At 49.0% G+C, this 14,192-nt stretch overlaps 1 protein-coding gene across 1 annotated transcript in view; it reads right to left on the bottom strand.

Annotated features, from left to right (window-relative positions):
• Positions 1–2,165, bottom strand: part of TTC1 (tetratricopeptide repeat domain 1) — a 106,146-nt gene extending 103,981 nt beyond the window's left edge. Inside the window, exon 1 of the mRNA XM_089335020.1 lies at positions 1,981–2,165. The gene's annotated coding sequence lies outside the window, so the exon portion shown is untranslated. The remainder of the gene's footprint in view (positions 1–1,980) is intronic.
• Between the last annotated feature and the right edge of the window lie 12,027 nt (positions 2,166–14,192).

Here is a 14,192-nt window from a genome sequence, read left to right as displayed (position 1 = left end):
CCCCTCTGCCCAGCTCTGAGAACTACTACTCTGTCTCTATAGGTTTGTTCCAGATATTTCTGATAAATGGAATTGTACAGTAGATGGCCTTTTGTATTTAGCTTTTGTTTTTCAAGATTCATCTCTGTTGTAGCATGCATCAGTACTTAGTTCTGTTTTATGGCTGAATAATACTCCATTGCATGCACACACCGTGTTTTCTTTATCCATTTAATTGATGGGCATCTGAGTTGTTTCCACCTTGTGGCTACTGGGAACCCTGTTGCTATGAATGTTGGCATGCAAGTTTCTGTTTGTATTTCTTCATTCTTTTGGGATTATCACAGGAGTGGGTCATGTGATTATTTACTGACTGCACCATTCTGCATGCCTAACAGCAACACACAAAAGTTCAATTACACTCTCATTCCCAGCACTTGTTATTTTTTAAAATTATATATACATAAAAATTCATATTTTTCTTTCTTTTAAAAAATTAGTCATTTCACTAACTTCCTGGTCACTAACTTTCATGCAGCACCAAGTTCTCTTCTAATCCATTCATCACCCAGAAACCAGACAAATGTTTCCACAGGACCCATCTGATCACATCACCTTCTTGCTCTCAGTTTCTTAGGATACAGAGAGACTTATCTCTGGCACACGGCAGCTCATTCCATCCACGTCCTCAGCCTGCACCTTCTGTCCTTGGAAGTGTCTCTTGGGGAGGAGAAGGGCCACAGTTAGAGAGCAGCTCGGCCCTTTGAAGGGTAGTGATGACGGGTCTCCTACCACGCTTAGTGTCTGGTGCCTGCTAAGACATAATCTCGTATTCATTTCCTTAAACCACCGTAACAAATCGCTGTGCACTTTGTGGTACAGAACAATGTTTTCTCTTTAATTCTGGAGGGCAGATGTCTGCAGTCAGCTTCCCTGGGATCAGGTCGAGGTGCCCAGTTCTTTCTGGAGGGTCCAGTGCAGGACCTGTTTCCTGGCCCTTTCCCAGCTTCCAGAGGCTGCCTCCCTGCTTTGACTCATGGCTCACGACTCTCTCCCCTCTTCAAAGTCAGCTGTGTAGCATCTTCAGATGACTGTCTCTCTGGTCTCCTGCTCCTGTTGTCACATAACCTTCCATCAGACTCCTTTTTGTCCTTATAAGGACCCTCGGAAACAGGCCCACCAGGATCACTTTCCTGTGGTGAGACCTTGAATCTGATTATACCTGCAAAAGTCCTTTTGCCCTACGAGGGGACATCCACAGACTCTGAGGCTTAGGATGTGGACAACTTTGGGAGAGGGGGACATTTTTCAGCCTGCCACAGACTGTAAAATCCACGAGAACTGACATGCCTTCTTGGTCACCATCTACCACCAATGGGTTGCACATTGTGTGGCACATGGTACCCCGACCATAAAATACAAGTCAGTCTCAGGCAAATTGTTTATTCCTTTGTCAGGAAACTACGATCCTGTCCATAACATTTTAGCAGGTTCCCAGATTTCTTGAAATCAACACACCGACCCCAGGTTAAGCATCCCTAATCTAGAATTCTAGACTATCCGGCAGCATCCCCACTCCGGCCCGCTTCCCCGGGACTTGCCGCAGAGCAGCGCCGCCTGAATTGCAAAGCAACTTTTTACCCTTTACCCGTCGCTTAAGCGCATTGGCCAGCAGGTGGCGTCCCCGTCCGCCTCAGCGCCAAATGTGCCCATTCCAAGCACCTGCTCAGGGCAACCGGGCTTAGAGGGCTCTCGGTCAGGGCAGCGCCTCAAGATCAGTTTCTCAGTGTCTGCACGTACGGAGGAAGGAGGCCCCGCTGCAGGCGGCCGGTGGCGACCCCGAGAGGCTTCGCCTTCTTCGCAGCTCGCAGCTGGAGACGCCGCGGTGCCGGCCCGCTGAGCCCACGAGCGAGCTCCGCGCACCTGAGGCCCTGCCCAGGAAGGATCAGAGCGGCTGCAGCAGCAGAAAGCACAAAAACCAAAAGGCAAATATTTACGAACCTGCAACGGGGGAAACTGAGACCTCTGCTGTTCGGTTTTTAGAAACCAGCTGTTCGAATTGACACCGCCGCTTTCCGCTCCGGGACCGGCTTCTTCCTCCCTCGAGGCAGGCGTGCGCGCGTTGACCGTCTGTGAAGTACCACTGCGTCGGAAGAGAGGCTTATTTTCCCAGAATCCATCTGGATGAGTTGCACCTGACGCAGCGGGAGCTGCACCTGGCAGAGAGGGGAAGCGGCTCCTCCAACTCGGTGTTCAGCAACGTGCGTGCCCGAAGGCAGAGGCGCTGTGGGCACTGCCCTCTAGATGGCGCCCAGCCCTGGATGTTGTGCCCATTGTGGGCAGTGAACCAGCAGGTGGAAGATCTCTTGTCTCTTTTTCTGCCTCCCTCCCCCTCTCCACTCCTCCCCATCCTCTTACTGTCTGCAACTCTGCCTGTCAAATAAATAAATCTTTAAAAGTAATTTAAAAAATGAAATAGAGGCCAACTGACCTTTTGATGGTTGATGTGGGGGTTGAGGGCTGGAAGGATGTTAAAGACTTTGGTTTGTGGGTTCAGGTGCACAGTGGTACATTTCCTGAGATTGGGGGAGGGGAGAGAAACAAGAAGTCAGCTTTGGACATGTTAGGTTTGAGAGGCCTGTGAAAGGCCTCAGCAGATGACATAATTTGGAAGTCGTTACGATGCGGGTAGAATTTAAAGCCATGGGAGTGGATGAAGTCCCAGGGAGTGAAGAGAAAGGCCCAGGGTCTGAGGCCTGGGGAACCCCAGCGTTTGTGGGTTGGGAAGGGGAGAAAGTTCTCCACTGAGAAGGAGTGGTCGTCACCTTGGAAGCTGTGGAAAATGTGTTTAAAAATTAAAAGGCGAGGGCCGGTCCTGTGGCGCAGTAGGTTAATCCTCTGCCTGCAGTGCCGGCATCCCTATGGGCTCCAGTTCTAGTCCCAGCTGCTCTTCTTCCAATCCAGCTCTGTGCTATGGCCTGGGAAAGCAGTAGAAGATGGTGCGGGCGTTTGTACCCCTGCACCCATGTGCTAGACCTGGAGGAGGTTCCTGGCTTCTGGCTATGGATCAGCCTGGCTCTGGCCATTGTGGCCACCTGGGGAGTGAGCTGGCGGATGGAGGACCTCTTTATCTGTCTCTCCCTCTCTCTGTCTGTAACTCTACCTCTCAAATAAAAATATTTTTTATTTTTAAAGGAAGTTTCTGCACACTGGGAGTTGCAGAACAAAGTGGGTTGGTTACACAATTTATTTTATTTTTATTTTTAAAGATTTATTTATTTGAAAGGCAGAGTTTCAGAGAGAGGGAGAGATAAAGAGAGCATTGGATCTTCCATCTGCTGGTTCACTCCCAAGTGGCCACAATGGCCGGAGCTGGGCCAATCCCAAGCCAGGAGCCAGGAGCTTCTTCCCGGTCTCCCACACAGGTGCAGGGACCCAAATACTTGGGTCTCTTGGCTTTCTCAGGCCATCAGCAGAGAGCTGGATCAGAAGAGGAGCAGTTAGGACGCAAACGAGTGCCAATATGGGATGCCGGCACTGCAGGCAGCAGCTTTACCTGCTACGTCATAGCGCTAGCCCTGGTTGCACAATTTAGATACTGGCTCACCACCAGAAGCCATGATATCTTGGACTGATTAGTCTTCTAAGTCTAGAAATGGGACAATAATAATGCCTACCTCATTGATGTGTTGTTCTAAGGCTATGGCTGCAGTCCCAAGGTTCTGGGCTATTGATATTGAGGACATTTTGGAGTCCCTCAAGGTTGGAGAGAACAAAGTTGTCTACTCTAACAAAAAAATCATTATTTGAAAGGGAGACACACACACACACATCCCAATGAGAATAGCTTGGTATCTATTGAGAAGTGCTAGGCTTTTGGAAATTCTCAACTGGTAGCCAATAGTACTAGTGACAGGTCAGTATTATCTCCTGTAGAAGGAGAAAGAGAGAAGGATCTTTTATTGCTGGTTCACTCCCGAGTACCCATAACATCCAGGGCTGGGCCAGGCTGAAGCCAGGAGCCTGGTATTCAATCCAGGCCTCCCATATGAGTGGCAGGGATCCAAGAACTTGAAATTTCACCTTCTGTCTGCCAGCTTGTGCATTAGCAGGAAGCTGGAATCAGGAGTAGAGCAGGACTAGAACCCAGGCACTCTAGTAGGGACTGGGAATCTTTATCACTAGGCCAGATGCCTGCCCTCTGTCCTAACTTGGAGGGAAACACATCACTCCACCAAGCACATCCCTTCTTGGCCTGATTTCTTTTTCCTCTCTGTTATGTCCTATATCTCCCTTATAAGCTAAGGCCAAGAAGTTGCTAGATCTCAAATCTTGCTGAGCATTTGTGTGGTATGAGGAGTGATAGTTATGAGTGTGGGCTCCAGGGTCAGACTAAGTAGAATACCAGAGAATCTGCAGAGATATTTTGGAACTAGCATTCCTTGTGAAGAGACAGCTGTACCCCATGTTTATTGCAACACTGTTCACAATAGCTAAGAAATGGAAATAACCACCGATGAATGGCTACCTAGAGTGTGATACATATAGATGGCATAATAACTCTGTAACCACAAAAGGGTGAAACTCCTTCATTTGCAACAGCATAGAGGTCATTATGTGAAGTGAAATAAACCAGGTATGAAAGATAAGCACTTCACAATCTAACTCATCTGTAGACTTCAAGACTGTTGATCTCATAGAAGTTGGATATAATGTTGGTTACCAGAGGCTGGGGAGAGTATAGTAGAGGAAAAGTTGATTCATGAGTACTAAGTTATGCTTAGATAGGAGTAAAGAGTTTTGACATTCTGTTGCACAGGAGTTGATTATAGATAATAACAATATACTACAGGCATACTTATTTTTAAAAGCTGCAAGAGAAAATTTGGAATGTATTCACCAAAAAAGAGATGGTGTTTGATGGATATTTATATTAATCTGAACATTGGACAAGTATACATGTTTAAAGACATCACATCTTGCAACAAAAATAAGTACAACTTTTTTGAATCAGTTAAAAGGCAACAAAAACAGGAGTGGCTGTGTGGTGCGATGGGTTGAGCTGCCACTTGGGATGCAGGCATCCCACACTGAGCTCCTGGGATTGAGTCCATTCCCTCTTTCTGCTAATGTGACGCTGGATGGCAGCAGCTGATGCCTCAGGCACTTGGATTCCTGCTACCCACATGAGAGAGTCAGCTGGCACCCCTGCTCCTGATTTCATCCTGGCCTAGCCCTGGCTATTATGGGTATTGGGAGGAGTGAACCAGAGGATGGAAGATTTCTCTGACTTTGAAGTAAATCATAATGATAAAAAGCTTAAAAAGTATCACAAAGTCATTTAAAAATAAACAAAACCAAAACAAATAATGCCTCCCTAAGTGTACACTGTTGACAAGTCACTTAGTTTCTCTGGGCTTCACTTTCTGCATCTATGAAGTGATGCTAACCATGATGCCTGTTCATAAAAAGAAGTGAGAATTAAATGACAAAGTGTGGGTAGAACCCTGGGCATGGTGCCTATCACTGAGATTATTGCTTAACTCTGCAATTGCTCAGTTAGCGTGTGTTATAGGGATTATCTCAACACTGTTCATCCAGGCGCCTGACATGGATCTTTGACCTCCATTGCACAGAGGGTGGGACACAGGTCCTGGTGGGGTATGTAATTTTGCCAGTCCTGAATTCTTCCCAATATTCAATATGGGTTCCCCTCGGGAAAGATGGGGAATATTGGAAACTGGTGACAACTGAGTCTCAACGCCTGGAACAGGTCAAAACCCTTGCCTAGAGCAGTGCTGCTCAAACCACGAGGCACGTACTTTGGGACCTAGCTAGTGGGTCATGGTTAGCGCTTCTAAAACAGTGACATTTAACAATATGAATGGGAAATATCAGAGTCTGTCTTGTAAATAAGGGTAAAGTTTATGAAACTTTCGTTTCTTTTATCTATATTCACTGGTGGTTTCAGGTGTGGGTGATTTTGCCTGCCAGGAGACATTTGGCTACATCTGGAGACAGTTTTGATTGTCACAGCCGAGAATATGGCTAAACATCCTGCAATTCACAGGACAGCATGAGCACAGAAAAAAATTACCCAATTGAAAATTTCAGGATGACTGAGATTGAGAGACCCTGATCCAGCCTATATTTATATCTTTATGCACTAGGCTGCAAGGTAAAATGTGTTTCCTCCTGTGGGATGCATTCAAAAAATATGAGAGCCCCTGGCCCAGAAGACTCCATGGGAATCCAACTGCTGCACCTAGTTCTCTCTCAAAGTTTCTCCTACAATCCCAGCTAACATCAGTCTCTGTTCAGACCATCTGGATCCATAAGTTGTTTTCTCTTATCACTTAGTCTCCCAAAATAGAACTTCTCCCAGGAGAGATGGGGCATGGCCATAAAGCTACCGAGGCGGGGGTGGGGGTGGGTGGGGGATGGGTGGGGGAGGGGGAGACCTTTAACATTTATTAATTTGGGATTTGGGTTCAGAGAGAAACTTTCGCCCTCTTGTGGGCAAATTCTAACATTTTTCCCTGTTTCTTCACAGTAGATAATCTGACCCGTCACTAATACTAGGGGCTACGAGGTAAGAATTTCCTATGTGCCAATCACTTCTCAATTCCATGCATGACTCCTTTATTCCTCACAACAACTGTGTGAAAAAGTTCCACCATTATGACAGTTTTCCGATGAGGAGGCTCAGGGAGGTTAAGTCACTTGTCCGGGGCCACACAGCTGGCAAGCAGTAGACCCAGGGTTTGAACTCAGCTTTGACCTTAAGCCCAAGTGCTTAATGACCAGGCTGTCCTTCTTCTTTGCCAAGCTACCTTCTGGGCATTGGCATCTGGGGTTGAAACACATCCATCTGTGGATGACAGATCTGGTGGGGGTAGGCCGTATGGAGTCTTGTTGTAGCTCACCCCCTCCCACACGTAGTCTTGTACCTACTCAGTCGGTCACAGGAGAACTGTGATGGGCAACACCCTGTGCAGTGCTGTGGTCACTGCTCTGTCACCGCTCAGAGTTCTCTCCTCCTGGAGCCCCCTGTGCAGGTGCTCACCCTTGACCTGTTGTCAGGGCTCCCTCCCAGCCTGGATCCCCTCTCCTGCCAGCCTCTTGCTCTCTTCACAACACATCTCAGATGTTCTCTCTCTTCTCGCGAACCTTGGGCGGCTCCACATTTGTCGGTGTAACTCATGGTGCTGCCTGAGCCTACCTCTGGCTGGCTTCCTTTTCTCTTCTTCCTCTCCATGCTCTGTCCCCTCCACTAGCATTCCTTCTTGCTAAATCTTCCAAACCCTGCTCAGCTAGTGCTGCCTCCCCAAAGCCTTTCTGATTCTGTGTGGGTGGCCAGGAATCCTTCAGTCCCTAAACTATTTGTTTGCCTTCCATAGCATTTTAAAAAAGACTTATTTTATTATTATTTACTTGAAAGTCAGAGTTACACAGAGAGGCGAGAGGCAGAGAGAGAGATGGTCCTCCATCCTCTGGTTCACTCTCCAATTGGCCTCAATGGCCAGATCTGTGCTGTTCTGAAGCCAGGAGCCAGGAGCTTCTTCTGGGTCTTCCATGTGGGTGCAGGGGCCCAAGCACTTGGGCCATTCTCTACTGCTCTCTTAGGCCATAGCTGGATCAGAAGTGGAGCAGCCGGGACTTGAACCTGTGCCCATATGAGATGCCAGCACTGCAGGCGGTGGCTTTACCCACTTCGCCACAGTGCTGGACCCATCCCATAGCATTTTTTTTTTGACAGACAGAGTGGACAGTGAGAGAGAGAGAGACAGAGAGAAAGGTCTTCCTTTAACGTTGGTTCACCCTCCAATGGCCGCCGCGGTTGGCGCGCTGCGGCCGGCGCACCGCGCTGATCCGATGGCAGGAGCCAGGTGCTTCTCCTGGTCTCTCATGGGGTGCAGGGCCCAAGTACTTTGGGCCATCCTCCACTGCACTCCCTGGCCACAGCAGAGAGCTGGCCTGAAAGAGGGGCAACCAGGACAGAATCCGGCGCCTCGACCGGGACAAGAACCCGGTGTGCCGGCGCCGCAAGGCGGAGGATTAGCCTAGTGAGCCGCGGCGCCGGCCATCCCATAGCATTTTCTAACAACACCTACCATTTACTGAGAAATTGCCATGTGCCAGTTACTGCCCTAAACTTGCTTCATGCCCTATTATAATTGATCCTCCCCAAAACCCACTAGGAATATATGATTATTTCCATTCTATATTAGTCACCTCTCCTTTACTTTATCTAAAATACCTGAGGTGAGCTTCTTAGGAAGGAAAAGGGTTTATTTCAGCTTCCAGTTTTGGAGATCTGCCGCACAGGACAAGGTGGCCCCATTGGTTCAGACATCTGGTGAGACAGGAGGGTGGTGGAGGGACAGACACACAGTGAGCCAGCAGTCAGAGAGGGCAGCTTGGCCAAACTCTGCTCAGATAACCAGCCTTCCCAGAAAAACTCTCCTCTCAGGACACGCCCCCAGTGACTCAAAGACCTCCCCCTAGGCTCACTCCCAGATGCCACAACTGGATCAAGTTTCTGCTGTGAAATCCATCAGCCATTAACATTAATCCATTAATCGTTAACCTAAGACTTTGGGGTTTAAACATCTGCTTGGGTTTGGGGGAGCCAAATCCTGCTTAAACCATAACACATTTCATGGAGCTGGAATTCTGAGAGTGTAGGCAACTTGCCCAAGAAGACGCAGCTCATAAACCGGAGAATCAGTGCTGCTGCCCAGTCCCTATGACTCTATGTCTTTAATGCTTTATCTGTGTGACATATAGACCTGGCTCTACCTTGTTGTATCCATTTTTTTAGCGACTGTTTAATCTCCCTTCCTACTAAGTTCTCATGAGAGCTAGTACTGGATTTTACTCTCCATTCTGTCCTTGGCTCTAAGCTCGGTGCCGGTGATGAAGGGCAGTTGTAGAGCAGGAAAAGAAGAAACGAGTGAGTGAGGCATTGTTCAGGTGTCACTGGGTGTGGGGTTCCAGGTAGCATTTGTGGGGACATAGCTGCTTGGCTGGTAGCTGGCAGCACACGTGAGGGCAGTGACGAGTTTAGCACTTCTGCCAGCTCCCAGGCAGTTTTGGAAGCCTCTTATGAAGAGGCTGCTCCTCTGAATGAGGCCATCAGCAGGGACTGTGTTTTCTGGTCTTACCAATCCCAATGAAGTTGTCTCCAGAAATAGCTTGTCTCCGAGCACTGTGCACTGAGGATGGGAGGACAAAGACTGGAGTCGCTGATCTGCACTTTGGGAGCTGTCGCGACTCAGGACACTTCACAGCAGACAGAGGCCTAGAGCGGGAAGGGCTTAGGGACCAGAACAGAAGTGAGGAGTGCAGGAGAGAGCAGCAACCCTAGAAACACCAGGCTGTTGGCAGTGACAACTGAGATGGCAGCCTTCACATTCCACTTTTTAAAAAAAGATTTATTTATTTATTTATTTGAAAGTCAGAGTTACAGAGTGAGATGGAGAGAGAGAGAGAGAGAGAGAGAGAGGGAGAAAGCGAGTGCTCCCATTCGCTGGTTCACTTCCCAGATGGCTGCAACGGCCAGGACTGGGCCAGACCGAAGCCAGGAGCCAGGAGCTTCTTCCAGGACTCCTATATGGTAGCAAGGCCCCAGCACTTGGGCCATCTTCTTCTGCTTTTCTCAGGCTATTAGCAGAGAGCTGGATTGCAAGTGGAACAGCTGGGACTTGAACAGGTGCCCCAAAGGGATGCTGCACTGACAGCAATGTAGGCCCCACATGTTACTTTTTACAGGAAGCCTTCTCTGATCAGAATGGCCTTCTACCAAATTAAAGGTAGCAGCCTCGCTACGTCCTCCCATAGGACACTGTTCTACTGCTTTACGCATTTCTACACTCATGGCAGGGTTCATTCATTCATCCAAAAATATTTATTGAGGACTGAGTATCTGACCTAGTGACTAACCTTCTGCTTGGGATGCTGCATCCCATGTCAGAGTGCCCTGGGTTTGTGTCCTGGCACTGCTCCTGATTCTACTTCCTGCTGATGTACACCCTGGGAGGCAGCAGGTGATGGCTCAAATAGTTGGTTCCTGTCACCAAAGTGGGAGACATGGATGGAGTTCCTGGCTCCCAGCTTCAACTTAGCCCAGTCCTGGTCTCTGCAGGCACTTGGAAAGTAAGATAGCAGTGGGGGCCAGTAGGTCTGTCTCTGTCTTTCAATAATTAAAATTATATATATATATGTATATATATATATATATATATATATATATATATATTAGGTGCCAATACATACTGTGGACATGTGGGCTCTGCCTAGGGCCAGATCTGGAGCCCAGGACTCCCTGGGGGGTATGAGCCACTGCTTGGCCAGTGTTTCTTCTGCAAAGATGCAGAAGGCTGTCACTGCCTCCCTGTGCTCTCTGGGTGACCTCCAAACACCACTAATGAATAAAGTCATCAGAACTCAGCAGCTCAGTTTGGTGCCCGTGGCGTCAGATATCCAAGATCTAAATTACAACTCACATGTAGCCAGTGACGGACATTTCAGTGTTTATACCACAGTGAACTCATTTTTTTTAAAGATTTTATTTATTTATTTAAGAGGTAGAGTTACAGACAGTGAGAGGGAGAGACAAAGGTCTCTTGTCCATTAGTTCACTCCCCAGATTGCTGCAATGGCCGGAGCTGTGCCGATCCGAGGCCCAGAGCCAGGAGCTTCTTCTGGGTCTCCCATGCGGGTGCAGGGGCCCAAGGACTTGGGCCATCTTGTACTGCTTTCCCAGGCCATAGCAGAGAGCTGGATCGGAAGTGGAGCAGCCAGGACTAGAACCGGCACCCATATGGGATGCTGGCGCCACAGGCTGAGGATTAACCTACTGTTCCATGGTGTCAGCCCCTGAACTAATTTTTTTAAAAAATGATTTATTTCTTTTTTTATTTGAGAGGCAGAGTTACAGATAGAGAGAGGGAGAGACAGAGAGAAAGGTCTTCCATCTTCTGGTTCACTTCCCACATGGATGCAATGGAGGAGCTGAGCTGATCAGAAGCCAGGAGCCAGGAGTGTCTTCCGGGAATCCAACGGAGCTGCAGGGGCCCAGGCACTTGGGCCATCTTCCCCTGCTTTCCCAGGCCATAGCAAAGGGCTGGGCTGGGACATGAACCAGCGCTCATATGGGATGCTGGGGCCACAGACGGAGGCTTAGCCTACTTATGCCACAGTGCAGGCCCCCACAGTGGTCCCATTGAATCCTCTGTGCTTCCTGGTGGGCTTGCATGATTCTGCCCATTTGCTGGATGGAGACATTGATCAGAAGAGAAAACTGCCCAAGGTCATCCAGGGTCAAGACTTCAGCCAACGTCCTGCTGACTCTAGATTCCTTTCACTTGCAGTAGACCAGTGATTTTCAAATATCCAATATCATTCCATGGAGACCCAGGGGTAGGCTACAGGAAGTGGATGAGGAGACGAAGGAGAAGTCAGGCTTCTCCCCACTTTGCTCTCAGCTGCTCCTACATCAGGGTGCTGTGTAAAGGTGGATTGTAAGAAGATCATGTTCCTTTATTTGAAAAGCAGAGAGCAGGGGAGAAAGAGAGCGCTGAGAGAGAGAGAGAGAGGGAGAGAATCTTCCACTACACTGGTTTACTTTCAAATGCTTGCAACAGCCAGGGCTTGGTCAGACTGAACCAGGTACTCTATCTGGTTCTTCTGTGTGAGTGGCAAGGGCTCAAGTATTCGAGCCATCACCTGCTGCTTCCCAGGAGCATCCGCAGGAGGCAGAGGTGGAGGTGGGACTTGATTGCAGGCACTCTGATATGGAATGTGTTCATCCCAAGTGGCAGCTTAGCCTGCTGTGCCACAATGCCCTGCCCCCAAATTTGTGTTTCTAATAACACATTTTTGGAGGACTGCCTCATGCCATTTTTCTCCCCTGAGGATGGGGCTCAAGCTTTCCTTTTGCTGGGAGCCCCTGTTCTCTGTAGGGGCAAGAAGATGGCATCAGCCTCGGGAGAGCAGCACAGGCTGGGAAGGCGGAAGACTTGGGTTCATCTTCTGGCTTTGGTGTGCCTTGGGTCAGCTGTTTTCCTCAGCCTTCTCATCTGTAAAAATGAGGGGGTTGGCTCCAATAGTCCCTAAAATGAAGTTTAATCTGTGAGTCTGGGGTACTATGCTCAATTCACTAATTTTTAAAAGTATTATTTTAATATTTATTTTAAAGACAGAGTGACACAAGGGGGAGATACAGAGAGAGAGAGAAAAAATCTTCCAACCGTTGGTTCATTCTCCAAATGACCACAGTGGCCAGGGCTGGGACTGGCCAAAATCAAGAGCCTAGAACTCCATTCAGGTCTCCCACTTGGGTGGCGGGGCTCCTAAACACTTGAAACATCTGCTGTTTTGCAGGCACATTAGCAGGAAGCTGGATCAGAACTAGAACAATGAGGACTTCAGTCATCGTGGGCGGTGGCTTATCCTGCTATGCCACAATGCCGCCAAGGCCCCAATTTATGAAATCTTAAACTGAGGCAAGGCAGCTAAACCTGTACAAAAGGGTGTAGTTTCATTTGTGTGTGCATTTTTCTGGAAGGAGTGTCTATAGCATTCATCAGAGTTTTAAAGGGTCCGCGGTACAGAATCTCTGGTTTCCTTGGACATTTTTTCATTTTGGCAGAATTGCTGGGCAATCTTTTTTTTCTCTTTTTGGAGTGTATCAGGTCTTAAGAATGATATGAGGAAGCTATTTGCAGTAAGGAAACAAGGGCAACATACAGAGATAGGCAGAGCTAAATGATGGGAGCTAGATGAGAGTGAGAGATAGAGTAACCTAGCGATCTTGCTTAAGCCCCTGTAATCAGCCATACCTGATAAGCAAACAACTTTCAACTATATGAACTACTGGCTTCTCCTCCTTTAAGGATTTTCTTTTTAATCACTTTATAGAATAAATGACTGATATTATTGAAGGGGGCTCTTGCCAGTTGAAAAATTATGAAGCTCAACTTTGAAATGTATATGATAGGGGAGGGAAGTTCCTCCTGCTGAAGCCCAGAAGAAAAATGCTTCCTGTTTTGTTCCCCATCTCTTACTCTCCTCACAAGCCATGGGGGGGAGGTGAGGGAGTGGTGGGGGTAGCGGGCACAGAAAAGATGTTCCAATCAACCTCACCTCTACAGACAGGAAATCCAGATCCAGATTAGGGGGGTGGGGGTGGGATTTTCTTCTGGTCATGCAATCAGGGCTGAGCCTAGAAAGCGGTTCCTTCTCCAGGGCCACTTCACCTCTCAGCCCGGTCTGCCTTAGCACTTCTTTTTCGTGCAGCCTCATCTGCAGTTAGAAGAGCTCAGAAGGGTTCTTGCGCCCCCCTGTGTTGGTTGAGCCACAAGGATTCCTACCTTACTCAGTAACCTTCGTGGTCTGGATTTGTTTTCAGGGTCAGTGGGCACACACAGAATGTTTGGCCTGGGGATGTACATGGGAGGGGAAGAGAAAGGCATCAGCCTCTTTCTCTGCCCCGTCTCGTCCACTCTCAGGGGACAGCCCTCACCCTAGGGTACTGACCAGGCAGGCCTACCTACAATTGGGAACCACGTAGGGTTCAGTTTTGCTATAAGGAGATGCTGCAGGGAGCCACTTTCACCCTATAGGGCAGATTTGTTCAGCCCCGGAGGGCAGGCGTGGCAAAGACAGAAAAGGGACCAAGGGGATCCAGCACCAACAGCTGTCCACAGGGCCAGCGGAGAGCCCAAGATCTAGGGCCGGGGCAGACCTCCAGGGTCCACGCGCTCAGAGACCACTCAGAGCCGCACAGGAGAAATGATCTTTAATGTCTTTGTTTCCAGCCCCCGCAAAGTGCTATCAATTCAGTGAAGAAAAAGGAGGGGCTGGAGAGGTATGGAGTCACGAGACACAACAGCGCCCGCCCACCTCCTGGGCGCACACTCGCTCTGCCCGCACTCGCGCGGGCGCCCCCCTCACACGCTCACATGCAGGCCACACGCACACCGCACAGACACACACACGTGTACCCAAGGTTAAATACATGTAGCGAGGGACTCGTTTCTATATACAGAGAGAGAGAGAGACGTCTTCCCGGCAGGCATCGGTCCCCCGGGCTCTCAGCATGCTCGGCCCAGCTCTCTGCGCTGTACCTGGCACCCATGCCCCGGCCAGAAAAGCGGCTGCCCCTCTCCCCGCCCCCCGCCCCCGCGGCCACTGCCCTCCCCCCTCCG

The sequence above is a fragment of the Oryctolagus cuniculus genome, chromosome 6 (assembly GCF_051225735.1).
Source record: "Oryctolagus cuniculus isolate XC-2025 breed Fujian yellow rabbit chromosome 6, ASM5122573v1, whole genome shotgun sequence".
Taxonomy (NCBI): Eukaryota; Metazoa; Chordata; class Mammalia; order Lagomorpha; family Leporidae; genus Oryctolagus; species Oryctolagus cuniculus.
The sequence above is the reverse complement of the archived record's forward strand: the minus strand, read 5'-3'. Positions and strand labels throughout refer to the sequence as shown.